Source organism: Triturus cristatus, chromosome 7 (assembly GCF_964204655.1).
Source record: "Triturus cristatus chromosome 7, aTriCri1.1, whole genome shotgun sequence".
NCBI lineage: Eukaryota > Metazoa > Chordata > Amphibia > Caudata > Salamandridae > Triturus > Triturus cristatus.
In genome coordinates this window covers 251362927-251386045 of record NC_140590.1, presented here as the reverse complement: position 1 = coordinate 251386045, position 23119 = coordinate 251362927, and the positions used below count along the sequence as shown (strand labels likewise).

General features: G+C 49.6%; 1 protein-coding gene across 3 annotated transcripts in view; it reads left to right on the top strand.

Moving 5' to 3' along the window:
• The window catches only part of SYT3 (synaptotagmin 3), a 630220-nt gene extending 619561 nt beyond the window's left edge, over positions 1-10659 (top strand). For all 3 annotated transcript variants that reach the window (XM_085616126.1, XM_085616128.1, XM_085616129.1), the window contains one exon: positions 941-10659. The gene's annotated coding sequence lies outside the window, so the exon portion shown is untranslated. The remainder of the gene's footprint in view (positions 1-940) is intronic.
• Positions 10660-23119: the final 12460 nt, after the last annotated feature.

Here is a 23119-nt window from a genome sequence, read left to right as displayed (position 1 = left end):
ATACTTTTTAGCACACAGGCCTTTTATTGGTTGACTCCCACCCACAAGAAGTCTAAAAACAAGGGGGCCGATTTAGAGAATGACGGATGGAGTACAGTCTGTCAGGGTAGCTTAGGACATTATATCCGCCATCCAAACGGTACTCCCTCTGTCAAATTTAGAGAGGATAGCAATCCTAATGATCATCGTTGTGCCTTTAAAGGAAGGGGGGTCCTTTCACGGTATAAAACGCTTGGTGGATGGTCGCTCTTGGTTTTAGCTTTTTTCGTTTTTCAAAAACCAACTCACAAAGTGGGAATTTGTTTCTCAAAAACGAAAAATCTAGTGACCCCCCCAACACCCTTGCCATTTTCTTCTAGGATGTGGAGGTTATCATTATTATTATTATTTTTTGTTATCCCTCACCTTCAGGCAAGTATGGACAGAAAAAGAAACCATCATACTGTCTGCTCTAAATAGAGCGGGCGGTATGATGGTTCTCCTCTGTTGGCCCCTACTGTGTCGGGCTATCAGAGGAATCTTTCCAACCATGCAGCCAACTGGGACTCCGCCGACAGTATGTTCACAATCTGCCGAGCTCTAAATGCGGTGAGCAGGCCAAGGGTTTGGTTGACAGGGTACTCCATTGCATTGCAACAGAGTACCTTGTTCTCCAGACTATAAATCAGCCTTATCATTCTAACAACCTCATCATTTAGAAATAAAGATGATATGATTTGTACATTAAAATTAATGTGTATGTTTTTACTGTTTTAAATGCTTAATTATCTCTTTTTTCTCTGCCTTTTCTTCCTCTCTCTGCTTTTCTATCCCTCTCACTTCTACCACTCGTGCTTATTTGTTGCGTTTCTCTTTTCTTCCTCCTACCCTCCCTGTTTTCTACTCCCTCTTTCCATTACTTTTACTCCTTCCCATCTGCTATATCCCATCTCTTTCTCAGGGCTTGCGGGCTTGTGCTACTCTTTCTCTTTTATTTATGAGGAAGAGGGCCCTGCTCTCGAGGACGATGCAAAGATGGAAGGAGAGCCAGACCTGGCGTACAGAGTAGAAGGCACCATTTCGCATTTGATTTTCTCAAAGCCATATAGCACTGAGTTGTTTCACAGGGAGTGGCCTCCCCTCCCCATATTCCCTTCCTGTCCGGCCTTTGTGTGGCAGAAACGTGGAGGTAACTAGCACTGCCAAGAGTGGAGATTATCCGCCAAGGTTGAATCAGTGCCCACGAAGGATGCAAGTTGGCGACAGTGCCCTGATACAGGGCCCTGGACAGATACTTCTGCATTGGCCACAATTAGTGACCGAAGATGAAAGTCGCCTCTGCATGGTGACTTGCATGTCATGGATCAACCCACCTCCTGCCAATATCTCCACCCATCATCATATCCTATTGCTGGAGCTGCAGACTGCACTTGGCGTCAGCTTTTTTGTCCCCTAGCTATTGTTCGTTGGAGAACCTCCTCCTCCCGAAGCAGCAGCACCTCTCGTTAGCCCCTTCATCAGTTCTCTTCAGAGATGAAGTCTGTTTCCCACTAATATGCTGCACTTTCTGCTCACCCTCAGAACTCGTGTGCTGAACTCTTCCGTGTGCTCTGGTAAAGCTTTCCCTTCCCTAGTATTCTCAGAGTTTGACCTGAATCGGTGGACACTGCTCATGTGCACAAAAATAAGGACCTGAGCTTTAGGACTCTCCTCTGTGTTCTCAGAGCTTGACCTGGACTGCTCAACTCTCTATATGCTGTCAGAGCTGGACCAGCCCCGCTGTACTGTTACCTGTGTTCTGGATCTGACATACTGCATTCTCTCCAAGTGCACTGGATCTAGACCTGACCTACAGGAGGCTTCTACAGTGTTCTGAGCTGGACCTGACCTGCTGAACTCCCTCTGTGTGACTTGCTGTACACTCCCTTGTGTCAAAGACCTGCCATGGTGGATTATTTTGCTGTAATCCCAGATTATGGACTAAACCAGTGGAGGACCATCCCCAGGTGCCCTTAGTGGATCCCTTCTACTGTGCTGTGAACCTGATCTCCAGGACTCTCTCCATGTGCTTTCAAGCCTGGATCTGACCTTCTAGACACTCCCATTTCCCCATCCACTGAACTTTTCTCCACCTGTGCACCTCCTCAGAGCTGGAAAGGACTTGCTTGTTTCTTCAACGTATCATCAAAGTCAAACCTGGCTCATAGAACTGCCAACTCAGAGCATGACTGCCCTTCTCAAACATTTCTTTTGTGCCATTAGAGCACTAAAGACCTTCTGGACTCTTTCTTTCTGTGGCCTTAGTGTTGGACCCAGACTGACAACCTCTGCCCCTGTGCCATCAAAGGAGAACCTATCATATTTGACTCTTTTTTGTGCCCTGAGTGCATTCTTAATTTTATAGACTATCTCCTACTGTTGTTAGAGCATGGATGAACTGATGCACCCTGTTTTTCTGCCCATAAAGCAGTATCGTAACCACTGGATTTTATTCCTGTGCCCTGGGCTTCACCTACTTGAAATGCTTACAGTGTCCTAAAGCTGACCTGACAGACGTATTCCTGTGTCCCAGACCCGACCTACTTGACTCTGTTTCTCCTGGTCTTGACCTACTAGACTTTACAAAACCATCAGAGCTGGTGCTGACCTGCTAGTTTCTTCCCTTGATTTATAATTTCCCAAAGCTAAATTTGAACTGATGAACTCTTCAAAGCAACTTCTGATCAGCTGCAATGTCCCAGTGCTCTTAGAATTCTCCACTCTGTCTTCATATCTGGACTTGCTATTCTGAAATTTCACATTTGGCTGCCAGGATCCACTAAATTGTCTCCGTTTGTCCATAGAGTGTGCTAATGCTAGACTATATTGCAAGTGCCAATACGAATGCAGAAAACAATGGATATGGGTTGGGTGGTGGCGTTTGGGACTGGCATTATCTCCATTATCTGCACACATATTTTGTAGATTTGAGTGGGAGACAGCGTCCCATGGAATCTACTGTTGATTAATGTTTGTGTATGTGCAGTGTGTGCGCCAGGCAGGGGAAAAAATGTGCCAAGGTGGAAAACATAGGGTGGTAAGTCATAGACAAGATGATGTCACAGCAAAGGACAGACAGTCTGCAGATGGAGCACACATAGTAATGAAGTAGTGCCCACCTGGTGATGAGGTGGAGGATAAACAACAATGATGTGTAAGACATGGTTTACAAATTAAGGCGGGCAATGCAGCAGTGATGGTGTTTGTGATACTGAGGTAATGTTTTTGTCATTGGGGTTTGTCTTTATGTGGCAATGTTTCAAGTGGTGTCCACCCAGAGCATGGTCGGAGGCAATCCTCTCCTTCTAATTCTATAGGGGGTAAGGGGGGGCACCTGTTTTGCTCTGAAGGAAGTTCATTGAATGTATAATTAGACCATGCCTAGGGCTCTATGAAGAGAACCACAGCTCTAGATGCATGAGCTTGGAAGTGGGATCTCTCATGTGTATTCAAGAATGCTGCTGTCTTTACTCTATAGTGTCTTACTACCAACTAGCTTATGAAGAGTTTTATTCCACCAGCTAGAATGCCTTCTTAAAGAATGTGGTTTAATCAGGAAAAGTCACTTTTATGTCACATTCTTTAGGGGAGAGACAATTCTTAAATGTTTTCTCGGAGATGAAGCAGTCAAATTACAGGGGGACACTCTTTTTAAAGACACTCCTCATGCAACAAACTGTCACATCACCTTTGGAAGTTCATTTTGCTCCATCCTGAGACAAGAAACCAATGCGTCACCTGACATACTCTCTACATTGACTTTCATTAGAAATAAATGGCCATAGAACCACTATAATCTCTCTATAGAGGTAATACATTGCTATTTCATTTTGTGTCCTTGAGGATTTCCCAATCATCTTTCCATTGGCCTTCCCACATAATTGATCCTTGAGACTTTCCTCTTTCAGTGTTACCTTGACTTTAGCAACTGTGTATTATTCATAGTTCTCCTATTATGCATCTTCTAAATTTTTCACATTGTGCATGAACACTCAATCAGTGAATCTGCATTTTAGTTCCCTGGGTTTTTTTCATTGTGAATCTTTGATATAGAATTTGTTCTTGAGATTTTTCTCATTATTCATGCCTTATTTGCTGCTCATTGTGAATTCATGAGTCTTCTGATCATGTGTCCTTATCATTTTCCCAATCATGTGTCCTCTTCCTCATCCTGTGCCCCTATGCCTTTCCACATTGGGTGCCCTTGAGGAATTATTCAAATAAATCAGTTGTGTGTTCATTAGACTTCCTTGCTTGTGTGCCCTTCCTTCTAGTATACCCTTCAGACATTCCTTATTCTGCTTCCTTGAGTCTTTTACTGTTGTGTGTAATTGAATCCACATTATGCATCTAAAAGACTTTCACATTCTGTGCCTGAAACTGTTATCATTGTTTGTAATGGTCTCTTTCCTCAATGTGTGCCTCTTAAGAATGCCCTTATCATGATTCTTTTAAACTTTCTTCATTCTCTGTCTTTGAGAATTTTCTAATATGCATTGTTGAGACTTTCCTCAAAGAACAAGAACCCACACCTTCCTCCATGAATGCCGCTAACCATCAGCAGATTAGTACCCAAAAATGTAAATACATCTTACTAAAAAAGTACTGTCTTTCATATTATTGAAAACTGCACCCAAATCAATATCGCAAGTTCATACAACCCACACCTAAGCGTCAATTTTCTATTACACACATATACAATGAGCTGCATGAACAACTCCTAATCTTCAACCACTACCTGTGCATGGTGTAGGAGGAATGCGTTGCCCAATTATCGGGGACAATGCCAGCCCTCATTACCACCTGTCTGGATGGGGACACTGTCCTATCCGTACTAAGGCAGGCATGGATCATTCACCTACCGCAAAAAAAATCACACTGAATGCAAATCACTAGTAAATAACTCTTACACCATCATTCTCCTTACAAGGGTTCCTTGAGAAGAACCAGAGTCACATGGACAACCATCAGAGCCATGATTGATTATGGCAATACCCACTATTACAGTCTAAACAAAACACAGTCACCAACTACAGAAACCCGACAAACAGTAGCTAAAGTGGTGATAAAGAGCTCTGTGTTCTCTCATCCTATGCATCTCTTGAAGAAAGTACACTGCTCAAAACTCATTCAATAATTACATTAAAAAGTGGAGCAATTTTGCACATGATCCTATGCGACTACCTGCCTAACTAGGCAAAGCAAAAGATAAAGACATCCAGCCCACATTCAGGCTAAGGTCTGCAACCCAACACTTAGTTAAAAAGCAGCAATACAAGAAAATAGCCATGGAAGGGTGGAAGTTCACCATAGTGCACCACAGTATACAGAATGCTCTTACGCCATGCATGGAGTAATATTCATTCTTTCTGAATTCAGAAACAAATAAATGTGCCTCTTTTACAAGAACACCATGCAAGCAAAGGTTCTGACATTATTTTCATCACCAAATATCATTCTTTGACTCGAATAGCAAGTACCTGCTCACGCAGCTACAGACAAATACTAAACAAATCAAGTCCACAAGCAATAGAACTAGTCTTGCAGAAATGATGGCACACAGAATACAACTCCTTTCCTATCTGCACCTAAAAGCAGCAACCACTTGGTTACCCCAGAATACCTGCAAGATGTGTACTTAAGAGTGTCCTCAACTTATGTGTCCAACACTTTTTCATTATGTGTCATTTAGATACTCATTGTGTGTCTTTGAAACGTTGCTTATGGTGAGCGCCTAAGGCATTTCTTATTGTGTGTCCTTGTGACTTTATTACTCATCCTGACTCTAACTCTTGGTGGGATTCGATGGTCTTTGTCATGTATTGTTAAGCACTGGCTCATTTGGATCCAGTGTGACATTCGGACTGTGGGCTCTTGTGATTTTCCTCAATCTCTGCTCTTTGAATTTCCCAGTTGTGGGTCGTTGAGACGTTCCTGTTTGTGGCACCTTGAGATGTTCCCTATAGTATGATCTAAAAACGTTTCTCAAAGTGTTTTTTGAAATTCCACCTTCTGAAATGTTGAAACTTTGACCATAGTCTGTTTGCTTCTTTCCACTCAATGTGCCATTGAGGCTTTTCTGACTCTTCATCCTTGACAATTTCCTCATTGTGCATCCTTGAGATTTCAGTCATCCTGCAGCCAAATCGTTCCTCATCATCTGATCGTGAGGCGTTCGTTATTTTGCGTCTTTGGGACGCCCCCCCATGTGTCTCAGTGTCTTTGACACATTCTTCATATGTGTTCTTGAAATATTTATTGTCAAGCGTTCCTGAGTATTTCCCCATTTGTGTGTTCCATCTCCTTCTCTGGCTGTGGTCACTGAGAAATTCACAGGTGAGTGTCTGTTGTTTACCCAGCTGTTCCAGGGACTTGGTTGTTTACTGCACTGCACTGTGGATGCCAAGTACTCCTATTGGTTCTTGGCTCTCAAAGAGAAGGGTGAATGAGCCCAGGCTTTCTTTAAGATGTGAGGGGCTGGAAATGTGTAACAGAGTAATAACACTCAAGAAAAAGCACCGGTCTTTGATCAGAGCTACATTTTGAAAATGGCATAGTTTATGTGCACTGGAAAAATAGAGAATAACAATTATGAGACACACAGAAATTAGTTCCAAAGCCTTCTGCACACCAACTTAACTGTAAACATGTATGATGTAAGTCACTATAACCAACATATCGTTAGGATCTTCAAGCAATGTTATAGCATGGGTCAGAGTTTGCAAGTCTTTGGCAATCTTCCGAAGGATTCACTTTTGTACGCTGGACAATACATTTACAAATTTTATATGATGCAATATGTTTACCTTTTGTTCGACTACCCCTTCCGGACAGGATTAATAAAATAGATTGTTGGTTACTAACTACCCCACCCAATGTGAACTAGGATTCCACATAGAATTTGGCTATGGGTGCCAGTATCTAGGTCACAGTGCCCAATTAAGAAGGCCACTGGATATCAGGTGGTTAGACATAGAACTCGGAACACAACCTCAATTGCTCCCAAACGTTAAGGTACAAACAGGGGAGCGACTGACACAGGGAATGCACTTAGCGTTCAAATTAGGCTCCAAGGGGTAATGAGCACTAGGAGCCAAAACCTCAAGATGGATAGCTGCATACAAATAACATCAGTGGAGGGCAACCATGAGACGTCTTCACATTTACAAGTGGGGTAGGCACTAACATAGGGTAAAAGTCCTCCGGTTCCTTTAAACAGTGATATCTCTGGAACTGTATCTCAAACGATTCCAGACCCAGAGTGATACAAATTCAGATTGAGGAAATAGGGATAAGGGCTCCCAGAAAATCGAGAGGTCAAGGTAGCAGTGCTGCCTCACCAACTTGAGCTATCGGCACACAGTCCCAGGTCATCTCCGACTATCACATGATGCAGTCGGCTACTGATGCTTCTTGATTTCGGATCAGGTTAGCTGAATGTCAGGACCTGCAAGGTTCTTTTTGCACTGGAGCAATCTACCACCTAGGCTTCAATTTGGCTGTGTCTTGCTGTTGCCCTCACAGAGTCCCTCATCTCCTCTCCTAGTTGTGTTACCAGTCTTCTATACAGGCAGCGTCAGCAGGATTTCCTGTCCTGTCCTTCAGTGGGAGCAGCAATACAAAGGCTTGGTCCTTCCAGCTGTACTGTAGAGCTCTTTCTGAGTACATTTTGAATACAAAGTACTGAATCTGGAGCAAATGTTCATATCCTGCCTGGGGTAAGGGCTGCCCAAGCAGCATAACAAGTTTAGACTACTTCTGTGGCATGGAGGCAGATTTCAGGCCAGAAACCAGTCAACTGCTACTCAAAGAATAGAAACGCTCGAATTACTTTCTACCTGATGCAGAAAATCAGTGTCTTGAGAGTGATAACATTTATATCATTCATACTACATGCATTCTCCATGCATACCGCACGTAGGCAGAATCACACCAAACACGCTCAGGGAGGTGAAGCTTCCCGGTAATGGAAGACTAAATAGATTTTGCCAGGTATCTTGGTAGAATCTTCTGCACAGGATGGAGGCAAAAGGCCAACATCCCATCACTTTGACCAGTTTCCACTGCCACCAATGGTCAGTCTAACCTAGCCTAGTGAGGAGCATACAGCATCCTACACATTAGATCCAGCAGTGACTTGCTCTCTACCTGTGTAGCAATCCAAAACACGCTGGGAGCATCTCCCAGTGATCCCGAGAAGCGAAGCCAAAGGGGTATGTATAATACAATGACATCCAGAATGACCAAGGTGGAGGCAGAATTTCACAACTGACTGTCCTTAAAGGTTATTTGTTCCAATATTGATTCTACATAATGCATTGCATATTGTGTGCTTATGGTACATCCAGTCATTCCTCATCACGGGTCTGTGAGACGTTTCTCATTGTATATTCTTGTCTCTTTCATATCTTTGCTCATTGATATTTGCCTCATCTTGAATCCCTGACGCCTTCTCAGGATGTATCCGACAGACATACAAATTGTGTGTCATTGACATTATCCTAATTGAGCGTCCCGGACCCTTACCGTATTGTGCATCTTTAGTCTTCTTTCATTACATGTCCTTAAAGAGTCACTGGTGTTCTTGAGCCCATCCCTCAGCACGTAGCCCTCCAGATTTCTTTATCAGGTCGCCCTATGAACTATCTCATTGTTTTGTCTCCTCGATCCTTCCTATTGTACATCCCTAGGATCATTCTTGGAACGATTCCAGTCATTCTTCCTCCGGACATTTAGTGCTGAGAATTGAATGAGCTTCAGCCTTTCCTCGCATGTGTCATCCAGCATTTTCGAGTTGTACATCTTAGAAACTTTTCTCATTAAGTCAGTCAAACTTTCATGATGTCCCCACCTCAAGACTTTCATTCAATAACCAGCACTGACACTTCCCTTTATTTTACTTCTCCGAGACTTTACATACCGTGCTCGGTGAGCTTTCCCTCCTTGTGTATCACTGAGAGATGGCCCGTCATTATGCATCACCGAAAACGTATTGTCTTCCATGTTGTTGTCTAAACATTCCTCAACCGTCCTAGGCGCTTTCACTCTGCTGCATCTTGAGCCTTTCTCTGCCCAGTGTTCTTAAAGCGTCTCTCAGTGTGTCCTTGAGAGGTTTGTGTGCTCATGGTGTCTTTGTCTAGTCTCAGATGTTCTTCACTATGCATAATCTGACTTTTTCTATTGCCCTTTAGGAATTGTTACTCATACATGTATCCATACGCATCACTGAAATGCCATTGCCCTCGCTGTATGGATTAACAGCTATACTTGCCCCAGAGCTTCTTCGAGGCTTTCCTTCGTGTTCGTGAGAAATTTGGGGGTTTTAAAGTGGCTCTTTCCTCACTGAATGCCCTTGACAACTTCCTTATTTTAGGTATTTGTGACTTTCCAAAAGGGATTTAGATTATTTATATTGTTTGACATTGAGTCTGGCACAATGCATCTTTGACACATTCCTGCTTCTGAACCCGAGACCTTGAGTCGTGAGACTTTCTTCATCATGTGCCATGAAGGCCTCTGCCCCATTAGCCCCTGGATCTCTCATTGCACACCTGAGTGTTGTTCCCCTCAGACACCAAACTATGGGATATGGATGATCCAGTCTGGTCGTAGAGAGAATCAAGTCCATGTGTTTGTATCCTAGAGAGAGCTCCTGACACTTTGACTATTGAGTAGATAATCCTAGTGAGGGATTGCTAAAAGGTTCCCAGCACAGAGGCCGGAAAGGGCAAGTGATTGGGTTTGTTGAGAAAGCGTATTTGCCAATTAGCGGATGAGCAGTGAGGCTGTGATGCGCACCTTTTTACCAAACGAGTATATTTTCAACAGTGCGGCTTGTTGGATTTCCTGAGCTAGTGAGGTAAAGTTCAATGAATCCCTGCGAACATTTATAGATAGATCACCCTAGGATAGGCAGCGTGGGGATCTGTCCTTTCTGGAAAAAAAGTCAATGTAGCTGGTCATTTTGTTGAAATCCGTGATGGACCGTTGCTTGGCATAGTCTTACTGCACCTCATGACCCGGTTCTCTGCATATGCTCCCTATAAGGCGACCCGGTTCTCTACACATGCCCAACTTCCACCTATGTATTGACAAGCAAGCTGGTCTCCAGAAGATCCCGCGGTTACAGTCCAAAAAGTTACTTTGTGCAGCAATCAAAGAAGGCTGCTTAAGGTTGGATCACAGAGGGTCGTCCTTTTCTTTGTGCCCCTTCCCTTTGCGAGCCTCTTTCTGTGACCTTGAGAGAAGACCATCGATGTCCGAGACCACCAGAGTGTGCATGGACCCTCAGCATGCTCTGTCCCTGACGAAACTGGAGAAATTCGCCGGCAGCTGGAAACCAAGAGTGTGAGAGTGGACAGTCTGTCGTCTGATGAAAAGTGAACAAAATAAACATTTGAAAAGTATTTTTGAGCCAAATGCACGTTGGTATCCAGTTGGAACATGTGTCTGTACTTTGTGTGTAAGAAAAAGTTCATCTCCGAAAAGGCCACCCTAAGCCATAAAAAGAAAAGAAAAAAATGAAGAAAAAAAGAACTGAAAAGAGGATTTGAGTATTTTCTTTCGTAACATTTTTGCAATACATTGGAATAAAAGCTGCTGCTAATGTTACTTCAATAAAACCCTGATTACAGTGCAGTGCTTCCTCTGCTGGTGTTTTGAATGTCCTTGTTTAATTCCTTGCCTTTTTTTACTGGATCCCTTTATTTGAATCTACTGTCTAGCGATGTAGTCCATTCTGCCCTCCTGCGATCAGGTGGTGCCCAGAGTCGTGTTCTCCTCTGCCTTCCGATCTTTCTCCTCTCCTCTGCCCTCCGACCTCACCTATCCTCTCCTCTCTTCTTCTCTCCTCTCCTCTGCCCTCCGACCTCACCTCACCTCTCCTCTCCTCTCTTCTCCTCAACTCTGCCCTCCGACCTCACCTCACCTCTCCTCTCCTCTCTTCTCCTCTCCTCTCCTCTGCCCTCCGACCTCACCTCACCTCTCCTCTCCTCTCCTCTCCTCTCCTCTGCCCTCCCCTCTCCCCTGCCCTCCCCTCCCCTCCCTTCCCCTCCCCTCTCCTCTCCTCTCCTCTGCCCTCCGATCTCTCCTCCCCTAGTCTCCTCCCCTTGTACCATATGGACTGATAATGTGATCCCCAGTGCACGCATGCCAATGCTCCCTCTTCAGGCGTGAGGCTGCCGATTTCAAGGCTAGTCTCCGGATCCCTACATGCAGAAACCCGATTCAGAGTGTTGTCAAAGGGGCAAGGATACAATGTTTGTCACGCACACAGTGCCAGCTGCCAGCTATGAACAGTGGTGAGTCGGGCAAATGGCTGGTGGGTGAATGCACGTTCAAAACTGTATTAACTAAATTCATGCAGACATGAATTACAGTATCGTTTTAAAGTCAAAATGTTTTAAACAGTTCTGTAATGCATGCTGGTGATTGAGGGCATATATACACACATAAAATACAATTAAAAAAAAAGGAAATAAAATTCAATTGCCTTACTGCATGTCCTCAATCCGGGACCTGTGTGACTTGCCAACTCCCCGAGCCAATCCTGGCGCTGCTCTCATCCTTACGTAATAATCAATGAGGAGGCAAAGAGAAGCTGTGATCCATTCGGCACAAAAAATCAAAGTGAGGGGAGAAGGGACCACTTGTCCTGTGTAACCAGAGTCTTGTTTGTATTAGTTGCGTCATAAAAAACCCTCATGTATGTACACAGGCAAATGGCGGTATGTCTTGATTCTCCGCCTGAGTGTACTGTTACAGCATCATCATTTGGTTTTTGCTAGTATATATGCTGACCTCCACCTGGAGGAAGACCAACTGGTTTGTAAGTAGCGTCCAGAGATAAAAAACAAGGGTGTGAATGTGCTCAAGTGTGGTGAAGTTAAAATTCTCTACATCACTTTTTCACTGATATTTATTGGAGAAGTCGTGATGTGGAAAATTAAAAATGAAGGGGTGCGTGTGTAGACCCAGCTACTAGTCTACTGCGCTGTCATTGGTCATCTTGTTGTAACAGAACACTCAGGCGGAGAATCAAGATATACCGCCATTTGCCTGTGTACGTATCTGAGGGTTTTTTATGACGGAACTAATACAAACAAGACCCTGGTTACACAGGACAAGTGGTCCATTCTCCCCTCACTTTGATTGTTTGTGCTGCTCTCATTTTGTCATGTCTCCAGCATGAGAGAAGTGCAAGGATTGGATGGAGCAGGCTCTTTCAGCGCTCCAAAGGAGGCCTGTGCTTGCTCTCAGTTTGCTGTCCAAGACAGCTGGGTTGAGAGGTTTAAAGTGTGCATGTCTGGCTGGCCTTCGCAAGCCAGCTGGCCAAAGAGACATGGGCACTCTAAATTTAAAGTGCCCTGCCCATCACTCCTCTCTACTGCTGCCACTCAACAGTGGCCCCTCCAGTCTCGACACTTGGCTAGGGACGCGAGGTTGCAGAGTTAAATTAAAATAAAATGGTGCTAATGTTTATTACCATTTTATTTGTCATCTGGGGGCATTTTTTTTTTTTTTTTGAAAATCTGTTTTTATTGTTTTAAACAAGAACATACCTTGGTATATGACACAATAGGAATAGGTAAGCAGAGAGTTGAAAACATAGGTGGGGGATCGCCCCGCATCAGGGTCTATAACTACTACTTTATGGCATGCAATCAGTCTTATTTGTGAACACTGTCCCCAGCGGAGTCATCTACAGTCTCTTTGACAGTTCCAGTGCAGTCACATCAAGAAGGACAGTGTTAACCATACCTCAGCCAGGCTCCGTGCCTGTGCGCGGGTGCTTCCCGCCTCATTCAGGTAATGAAGAACAGGCAAAATACCCTCAAGGTCCAAAGATTATACATAACAAAACCGTAACAATGGCAGCATAAACTGTACATACAGGCTCAGTACCCCCCCAGCTGTCAGTAGACCCCCACCCCTCCGCACCCCCCCGAGGATCCCCCATGTGTGTGTGCCTCGGCTGTGAACAACGCCTTGCAAGTGTGGGTGTCGTGGCGCCAAGGGAGGAAGCAGTCAGGGGCATATCATCTCGACAGGGGGGCGTCCCCCGATCCACCCCCACCCTCGTCAGCTCCGTCGGTCGCCTCCTGCAACTCCGCGCAACCCTCCGCGCCTAGGCGTCTGAGCCTCCCCAGCAGCTGCTTCCAGCGGTCTGCCATGGGTTCCCTCCGCAGGCCCAGCGTTTCCTCCCTCTGAATGGCGGTCCCCTCAGCCCCGGCCCATGCCTGAAATGAGGCACTCCAATCCTGCACGCGCGGCGGGTCATGCGCTTTCCACCGCTTCGTAATGAGGCGTACCGCTACCACCAGCCCCAGGTCTATGAATCGAGACGTCACCTTATCCTTACGCGATCGCTTAAAGTGATGCAATATGTGTTCGGGCCAGTCGAATGGGATGCTGCGGCCCACACTCTCTAGCAGTAACCCACTGACCGATCTCCAGTAGGGACCCAGCCGCGAACAGCTCCACAGCATATGTAGGAAACCCGCCCCCGGCTCACTGCATCTAGGGCACACTGCGTCAGTACGGTGAAAATACCTATTGATTAACTCCGGCGTGAGGTAAGCTCTGTGCACAATAAATAACTGGATTTGGCGGAACCGCAAGTTTCGGGGTATACGCACCGGGCCCTTGAGTATCCTTTCCCACTCTCTGTCCATTAGCGGCCTTCCCAGGTCCAGATCCCACTTAGCACGGAGGCGGTCCAGACTGATGGACGACAGCTCCCTCAGTGAAGCTGCGAACCAGCGGATCAGGTGTCCTCCCCTCCCCATGATATGCAGGTATTGCATGGTCAGGTGCAGGGTGGGTTCCGAGGCCATATCTCCCCACTGGGCGGCCATTCTCGCTATCAGCGAGCGGTGCATCAGGAACCCCCCGGGCGGGAGCCCGTCCTCCGATACCAGGGTCTCGTATGGTATGAGCTCGCCCTCCCGGTACAAATCTCCCAGCGTGCGCACATCAGCTCCCCACCAATCCACCAGCATGGGGCCGTGAGCACCCCTCCTCCACCAGGTGAGCCCTCCAGCGGTATTGCCGGTGCATACGGGACAATAGTACGCGTGAGGAACAAGGCCCTCCGGAAACACCTGTGCGCCACGTCCAGAAGGAGTGGCAGCGGGCGCGCGATCCTGTGAAGAGGATGGAAGGACCTGATTATTCGCTCCAGGGAGTAAGGCGCCAACCCCGAGGCCGTGTCATCCCTGCCCCTATCGGCTAACCAGCGGGCCACCCATTGTAATTGAGCGGCCAGGTAGTAGTGCTCGAAGCAAGGGGCGGCTAGACCACCTCTGTCTGTCGGTAGATACAACTTCGCGAGCACCAGCCTGTGTCTGGCATTGCCCCAGACAAAGTCCCGCAGCAGCTGATTAAGCTTACCAAAGAATGCGGGGGAAATATACATCGGAAGGTTGGCAAAGTAGTACAGGAGGCGGGGGAGCATGACCATTTTGGCCAGCGCCACCCTGCCCGTGATCATCAGTGGGAGTGTGCTCCAGAAGCGTACCTGCGACCTGAGCGCCGTGACCGCCCTCCCCAGGTTCCCGTCGAAGAGGTCGGCCAGGCAGCGGTATATTTGGATCCCCAGGTAGCGGAAGGTGTCTTCCTTCCATTGGACCAGCGTGCCATCCAGGCAGTATCTCGGATCGTCGATACCAGCGTTAAAGGCATACAGGCATGATTTGGCTGCGTTCACACGCAGCCCCGAGATGTCGGCAAACGTCCTCAGCAGCCGCGGTAGCTCCTCCGGCACACGCCCCACATCTTGCACATAGACCAGCAGGTCATCAGGATAGAGTGACACTTGGTGGACAGCGTCCCCCAGCTGTATACCATCTCCCAGGGTCGCCCGCACAGCCACAGCCAGAGGCTCAATTGCCAAGGCGAACAGGAGCGGGGAGAGCAGGCACCCCTGGCGGGTGCCTCGGCCCACCGGTATCGCCTCCGAGACGTGAGGGCCCAGACGGACACGGACCATGGGTCGCCTGTATAACAGGTCGACCATCTTCAGGAATTCCCGATCCAACCCATATCGCAGCAACACCTCGGCTAAGTAACCCCACTCCAGACTATCAAATGCCTTCTCTAAGTCCAGGATGAGACACCCTGCCCTGGGCCACCTGTGCACTGCCTCAGTTGCTACCCTGAAGTATCGCCGAATGTTCAGGGACGTTGACCGTGCCGGGACAAAGCCATTCTGGTCGGTGTGCACCAGATGGGGGACCACCGGCGCCAGCCGCTCCGCCAGCACTTTGGCGAGGATTTTGTAATCCAACATTCAGCATCGCTAAGGGACGGTAGGAGCCCAACTCTGTGTGGTCTCTGTCAGGCTTAGGCAGGGAGACCAGGAACGCCTCCCGCATAGAAGGGGGGAGCGACCCCACCTCAAGTGCTTTATTGTAGAGCTCTCTCAGCAGCGGCACCAGGGACTCGCGGTAAGCTTTGTAATATTCCGCGGGCAGGCCATCCGGCCCCGGCGTCTTCCCAGATGCCATTGATTGAATTGCCTCCCCTATTTCCTCCAAAGAGAGAGGCCCGGCAAGTTCCCCATTGTGCGCCGCCGTGACCTCGGGGAGCTGGACAGAGGCCAAAAAGTCCCCAAGAAGCTGCGGGGGGCCAGTACCCCTCGCTTTGTACAGTTGCCTATAGTGGTCAGCAAAGGCCCGGTGTATTTCACGCTGTGTGTGGACTAGCGTGCCATCCTCCCTGCGGATCGTTCCTATAGGGGTACGTCGGTCCTCCTGCCGTATGAGCCAGGCCAGGAGGCGGCCCGCCCTGTCCGCCCTAGCGTGCGTCCTGGCTGTGTGCGCAGCGTAGTTGTGGCACCGGAGCCGCTCCAGGAGGTCCGCGTGCTTTTCCCGGAGGTCCGACAGGGTGTGTGAGCGGCGACCCCCTCCTTCCCCCTCCCTCTCATGCCGCAGGAGCTCATTCTCCAGGCTCGTCAGAGAGTCCGAGAGGCCCCTGCGTATGTTCCAGGTGGCTCCCAGGCAGTGGCCTCGAATGGTCGCCTTATGGGCCTCCCACTCCACCAGTGTATCACTCGCGGTCCCTTTGTTTGCTTCAAAGTATGCCAGAATGGCCGTGCCAAGGGAAGACCTAAATTCCGGGTCCTCAAGCGCGCTCGGCTGGAGCCGCCAAGTGGGCACCGGCTGCCGTTCCACCTCCCAGCTAAGCTGGAACCACAAGGGGTTATGATCGGAGTGCGTTCGGCCCAGATATTCAGAACGCGCTATAAGCGGGAGTAGCGACTGCGAGCCCACCAACCTATCCAGCCGGACGTGCAGATCGTGCACCGCCAAATAATAAGAATATATCCTGTCTCTCGGGTGGAGGGTGCGCCACAGGTCCTGTAGCGCCCAGTGCGCAAGCCAGTCTCCCAGCGCCCGAGCATTGGACTCCACCATCGCAGCGCGCAGAGGAGGGAAGGATCTGTCCAGCTGAACATCTAGCACCATATTAAAGTCCCCACCCAGCAGCCAGGGGAGCCCTGCATAAGGGTGCAGGATTTGTGTCAGGCGTTCCAGGAAGGTCGGCTGATCCACATTGGGTGCGTATATCGACCCCAGCAAGATCTCCTGCCCGTTCAGGTGTCCCCGCACCAGCGTGTACCTGCCCTCGACGTCCACCACCACCTCCTCGCACCGGAAGGGGACCCCCGCCCGCACCCATATCAACGTGCCGCGCGCGTGCGCCGAGTAAGTGGTGCCATATGTGTGCCCTCTCCATCGCCTAGAAAGCCTACCCAGTTCTAGCTGTGACATATGCGTCTCCTGTAGGAGGGCGATCCCCACAGAGTGACGTTGTAAGTAGGAGAAGATGGAGTAGCGCTTTGACGGCGTGTGCATGCCCCGTATATTCCAGGTCACAACATTAGTGTGCATCATCGTGAAGGTAGGAAAGCCATCCGGGCTGGAAGTAGAGCGTCCGCACCCGGGGAGGAGGGGGAGGGGCCGGCCACACGACCCAGGGGAACATATAAACGCGCTGCCATGTGAACAGTGGAACTGCCGTGAACAGTAGAACAAAAGGGGCGTATTCCCAACGGGGCATCTGTCCAAACTGTAAAGAAACTAGTTAACAATGCAATGTGTCAGTACAGTGTCTGATGGGGTACGCGCAGGAGTATCGAATAGTTGGCACAGTTTCCCCCCACCCCAGTCACCTCTAAGTGGAGGAAAAAGCAGCACCATATCTAGCATGAAACTGTCGCGCTGTCCGGGCTCGAGGGCTCGGTAGTAGGGACTCCCCACTGTAAAATCTAGCGGCACGCGCCACAGGTGAGTCGCCCTGCCCTGCTGGGCGCCCCCCACGCTAAGCCTATGCCCTTCGTGGAAGAACCCCCTCTCCCTCAGGTCCCCGCCCCTCCTCTAGGTGCATAGTTGCATGACAATTGCGTGGGCATACCCACCCCACATGGCTCCCACCTCAGTGCGGTGCAGCAGTGTCCCATCACACAATCAAGTCAGCAGTCTGTGGGGTCACCACCGGCAGCACCAGTTCCTCCGAAATCACCGTGGACGGGGACGAGGCACCACTGGTCCCCGGAGCACTGCACACTCCAGTCTCCATGCAGTCTCCACCAGGTGGCGTCCCCAGAGTCGCCACCGCGTCAAGGGCCTCCTGTCTCTCCACTCTAATCCGCTCAGGGGATGTATGACGTTACAACGCACACTTTTACAACGCATGCACTTACAACGCATTTTTTACAACGCATAATCCATTACAACGCATGACATTACAACGCATGACACTACAACGCATTTTTAAAAAATACCTTTACAACGCATTACCATTACAACGCATACTACCTTTACAACGCATAACATTACAACGCATAATATTAAATTACATTTAAGGTAAGTATTAGATAGTATAGGGGTAAAAATTACTATTCTAACTCCAGGGGGTGCAACAGTAGGGTAAGTGTTGGATACTATAGGGCTAAAAATTACTATTCTAACTCCAGGGGGTGCAACAGTAGGGTAAGTGTTGGATAGTGTAGGGGTAAAAATTACTATTCTAACCCCAGGGGGTGCAACAGTAGGGTAGGTGTTGGATAGTGTAGGGGTAAAAATTACTATTCTAACTCCAGGGGGTGCAACAGTAGGGTAAGTGTTGGATAGTATAGGGGTAAAAATTACTATTCTAACTCCAGGGGGTGCAACAGTAGGGTAAGTGTTGGATAGTATAGGGGTAAAAATTACTATTCTAACTCCAGGGGGTGCATCAGTAGGGTAAGTGTTGGATAGTATAGGGGTAAAAATTACTATTCTAACTCCAGGGGGTGCAACAGTAGGGTAAGTGTTGGATAGTATAGGGGTAAAAATTACTATTCTAACTCCAGGGGGTGCATCAGTAGGGTAAGTGTTGGATAGTATAGGGGTAAAAATTACTATTCTAACTCCAGGGGGTGCATCAGTAGGGTAAGTGTTGGATAGTATAGGGGTAAAAATTACTATTCTAACTCCAGGGGGTGCATCAGTAGGGTAAGTGTTGGATAGTATAGGGGTAAAAATTACTATTCTAACTCCAGGGGGTGCATCAGTAGGGTAAGTGTTGGATAGTATAGGGGTACAAATTACTATTCTAACTCCAGGGGGTGCAACAGTAGGGTAAGTGTTGGATAGTGTAGGGGTAAAAATTACTATTCTAACTCCAGGGGGTGCATCAGTAGGGTAAGTGTTGGATAGTATAGTGTAATATTATGCGTTGTAATGGTATGTGTTGTAATGGTAGTATGCGTTGTAATGGAATGCGTTGTAAAGGTAGTTTTTAAAAATGCGTTGTAGTGTCATGCGTTGTAATGTCATGCGTTGTAATGGATTATGCGTTGTAAAAAATGCGTTGTAATGGTAGTGCGTTGTAAAAGTTGCGTTGTAAAGGTTGTTCCCCCGCTCAGGGCTAGGCGCCACCAGCCCCATCCGCATCTGCTGTCGGGCTCCCCGCCTCCTGCGCCTCCTGGGTCCTCTCTCTGGGCGGCCGTCAGGCGCCGCACCCGTGGGCCTCTCCCCCGTCCATTGCCCCGTCTCCTCCAGCCAGTCCCCGACATCCGCCGGGGAGTCGAAGAAGCGGGTCCCCTCCTTTGCCACCACTCGCAGACGGGCCGGGAACAGCAGGGAGTAGGGCAGCGCCAGTTCCCGAATTTGCCTCTTCACCGCCAGGTAGTTGCTCCTTCGCCGTTGCACCGCCGCGGTGTAGTCGGGGAAGAACATGACGCGACTACTGCCAACCGTCGGGTCCCCAGATTTGCGTGTTTCACTCAGGACCGCATCTCGGTCGCGATAGTTCAGGAGCCTGAAGAGGAACGGGCGGGGCCGGGCTCCTGGTTTGGGTTGCTGCGCCGGCACCCTGTGCGCTCGTTCTACCGCAAAGTGTTGGGAGAGTGCCCCTTGCGGCAAGAGGTCCTTCAGCCAGCGCTCTATATACTGCTCCGGGTTCCGTCCTTCCACACCCTCTGGAAGCCCCACGACACGTACATTATTGCGGCGGGAGCGCCCTTCTGCTTCATCAACCCGGTCTTCAAGTGCAATAACCCTGTCCAACACATCCTGCAGCGCAGCCCCATGGCTCTGGGTGATTGGCTGGAGCTCCCGAAGTGTCTGGCCCTGGACCGTGACCCTCTCAGCCAGGTTGCGGTGGTCCGCATGGAGTAGCGTGAAGTCGGAGGTGACCTTGTCAATCCTGACTTCTAAGGACTCTCTTGTCTGCTCCAAGCTGGCGCTGAGTTTCTCCACCGCCGCAAGCATGATGTCCATCTTGGTCGACAGGGCCGTCGATTGTGGCTCCACGTCCCCCCCTGGACGGGACTGCGTGGTGTCCAAGCTCCCTGTGCGTGACTGTCCCTGCTGCGTTTTGTCACAAAGCCGGCCCATCACGTATTGTTGAGCCGTCGGCATCCGCAGGCTGTTTCCTGGTGTCGCAAGCGCGGCTCGGTGGCCGCACCTCCGCTCCTATATGTTGCACTCCTCTACGCGGCCCCCAGTGCGGGCAAGCGGCAGGCCCCAAAGTCCGCAGGGCTCCTGGGCCAGTGCGTCGTGCCCCTCTCCCCAGGTCAGCCCTCCACTGCGCTCCTTCCCAGAGTGCGTCGGTAGGTGTGTTCCCCTGCGGCTCCCCTCACCGGCGCCGGCCGCGACCAGCCAGTCCTCCACCCGTCACGCTCCAGCCGCTCCGGGTACGCCCGACCGGCGCCCGCCGAAGGCTCCCGCGTCTCCCTTCAGTGGCGCCTGCTGTGGTTAGGCTGGCACCTCCCCAATGTCGCCGGGTACACCCGATCGGTGCCCGCCGGTAGTCTGCTGGGCCCCTGGGCGCGTGGAGTGTCACTGTTCCAGCACTCCGGCTACCGGGGGCGTCCGAGGGGACCCCCCACGCCCAGCGCGCCTCACTCAGCCGCCCAGAGGTTCTCCTGCCGCCCGGGCGCCGAGGCCGCACTGTTGTTCTCCGCGTTGGGCACCCTCTCCCAGGGGGCCGGCGCCGGTTCTCCCAAGATGGCGCCCCTCACAAGATGGCGCCCGCCACCGCCCGCACCAGTCCACAGGCCCCCGGCAGCAGGCGTCCCCAGCCTCCGAGCCCTTCGGGCTGTCAAGGCGCTTCTTCACCCTGCCTCCGTATCCCTGAGTCAGCCGCTCCGCTCCACCGCTCCTGAAGCGCCCCTGCCCAGGCGCGAGCACAGGCCGTCACTCTCCCCGCAGCGGTGGCGCAGTCCGCTCCGCAGGCTCCGCAGCCCCCGGCAACTCACTGCTTGTCGTGACGCCTCAGTACTTGTCACCTCCACGGGGCCCATGACGTCCCGGGGCCCCCAGCTCTCTGTCCGCCGTGTCCAGGCTGCAGGCCTTACTGCATGCGGGCCGCTCAAGCCAGGCGCGTCGCTCCCTCAGGGCTCAGTTCCGCCCGCCGCCGTCACCGGAGCCCTCGCTGGCCGCGACAGGCCACCGCAGCGCAGCCCAGTCCGCCGCCACCTCTCCTCCACACTGCACTACAGCAGGTCCTCCTCCTCACCGCAGTCTCCAGTCGGGAGCCTCACCGCAACTGCACGGGGCCTCGCAGATCACCTCGCTCTCCGTCCTCCGCTCGCCTGACTCGACTTCAAGCCAGCGGCCGCCGCTAGCAATCAGCTCCGCCGCGCGGGCCGCTTCACGGGTCGTGTCCAGGGGCGACCGCCCCGCGACTTCCGGGCCTCAGGGATTGTCCCCGCCGTCGTCCCGCACCCAACCAGCGCTGTACGGGCCAAAGCTGCCCACTTCCCAGGAGAACTGACAGGATTAAACGGGGGTAACGGCTGGAGCCTCAGGCACTGGCGTCCGCCATGCTCACCAGTTGGCCACGCCCCCGTCATCTGGGGGCATTTTAATTGTGGGACAATGCTCCTCTGCCATAACGTAGGCGCCACCCCTGCACACACTCTCCAGTCCCCCCTCCAAGAATTACTTCTAACATCAAAGGTTATGCTTTGTTCTTAATTTTTGGAGGGGAAGATTAGAGCATGTGACTGGCTTCAACATTTAATTTTTGGCAGCTTTACATAGCCCAGACAAACACAGAGATCACAATTTAGAACAGAGTTTAGAGTTCAGAACTCTGCTTTTGGTTGCGCCATGTTATTAAACTGCCAAAAATGAAATGCTGATTGTCTGTCAACATACATACTAATAGACCCGATTCAAGAAGATTGTCTCTCCTTCAATATAAGTCAGAGAAGAAAAAACATTCTCCCGACTATTTAAAAAAAAATCTCCCTTTTGCCTGCTTTAAAAATGTTGACATGTATGCCAGTGGTTCCTGATGTACGGCTACCTGCCTTGTCCAAAAATCTCAGGACTCTGTATTTTTGGCGACCCACCTTGTTCAGCTTCTCTTAGAGCGCCCGAGGCAGCTCAGCATGACGTGCACGCTTTACAAAAAGTCTAACAAACAGAGCAGCGTCGCTTACAATTGCGGTTCTTTCATATGTTATCCGTTATGCTGCATCCTCTACTATATCATACCACACACACGCACCCATGCTTCCGCGTTGCCTCATTTCCTGTGACGTCCCAGGTCAGCGCCTCTTTTCTTTACTTCTAAAATACTTCCAGTTCATATTTTAGAGCTGTCTCGCTCCAGGGACGGAGGCAGATCTTTGTGCCAGAAGGGCAAAGTGCTTCTGTGGGGACACCATGATCAGACCCGACTGTTGAGACGTCAAAACAGGGGGTAACATTGAACATTGTTTAGGGCCACTAAAACTGTGCTAAAAAGACATGTGGCTTAGCAGTAGTTACAACAAGCATTTGCAATGCAATGGGTCTCGCATTTACACGAGTTTGAGCTATTGGCCTTGTAAATGACAATGGCCTTTCTTTATGTTTTGGTTTTTAAAACATAAATAAAAGGCATTGTCATTACAATGCCAATAGCTCAAACTCACGTAAATGCGAGACCTATTGCATTGCAAATGCTTGTCCCATTTGTGACATGGAGGAAGGGGCGGGGGGGGGGGGGCTGGGGACAGGGGTATTGGGGGCTCAGTTTAAAGACCGCCAGGATTGGCTTGACGGTTCAGATTGGAAATATTGTTTTAATATATCAAGAAGCCTTTTTGAAATTGAACTTGAACCAGAAAACCACTGCAAAAGTGGGCAGACCATCCCGCCAACCAAAGAAGCACTTATCCCGGTGCTGAAGAAACCTAGACCAGTAGTTGGAGAGGGTAAACAGTAGTACCCCTCTGTGGATAAAAAGCTTACGGAAGTGGGTGCAATAAAGACCCGGTTCCAAGCACAGCCTACAAAACACTGGCACAAAGGGAGGTGCTTTCCCGCGCGCTGAAAAGCTTAAAAACAGAAACTATCCAAAAAAAGGGAAAGGACGCGCGTCGAATAAGTCAAACCACGAAACTCTCGGGTTTGCTAAAAAAAATTCTAACTTCTTTAATATTTCATCAAACAGTCGAACCAAGACACGCACCAACTTTCAATATTACTATAATATTAAAATAATTTAGTTTGTTTCGATGCCATTGACTTGACTGTGACCTGAAGGTGTCGGTGTCTGACGTGTCCTATACCAGGTTTAATATATGTGCGGCTGTTTATACCTATTAAGATACCACCAG